The following is a 495-nucleotide window of genomic DNA, read 5'->3' as shown; positions in this document are numbered from 1 at the left end:
TGTGACAGGGCACATTTAGTGGGCCAGGCTGGTGCCATGGAAACAGGGGGGGGAAGGCCAAAAGTGTCCATCGCGTGGTAGCAAGAGAAGCCAGTTTTTCCCATGAGCCTTTGCTGCATGATGGACCCTGAGCAAGAGAGGGGCGTCTGCATTATAGAATGACGGATGGTCCAGAGATATACAGAGATCTCTAAACTGAGCTTAGTGATGGACAGCATTTATACACGGTCACAGACACACGCACACACAAAACAAAAACACACACACAGCTCAAACGCACGGACACTCTCGAGCAAAGCGGACAGCACACACACAGACACAAACACACACGCACGCACGCACACATTTGTTGAGTTGGGTCACAGTCACAAAAACAAGTCCTCTGAAGGTGAGTGGAAAACCCCCTCTCTCTAAAAGAATAGTGCAGATGATAAGAATCTCCGTCTCCCTCTTCCGAAGTTCCCGTTGAAGTGTCAGAGGTTCCCAAGCACAGAG

This window comes from Osmerus eperlanus, chromosome 26 (genome assembly GCF_963692335.1).
Source record: "Osmerus eperlanus chromosome 26, fOsmEpe2.1, whole genome shotgun sequence".
Lineage (NCBI taxonomy): Eukaryota > Metazoa > Chordata > Actinopteri > Osmeriformes > Osmeridae > Osmerus > Osmerus eperlanus.
This window is presented reverse-complemented; position numbering follows the sequence as displayed.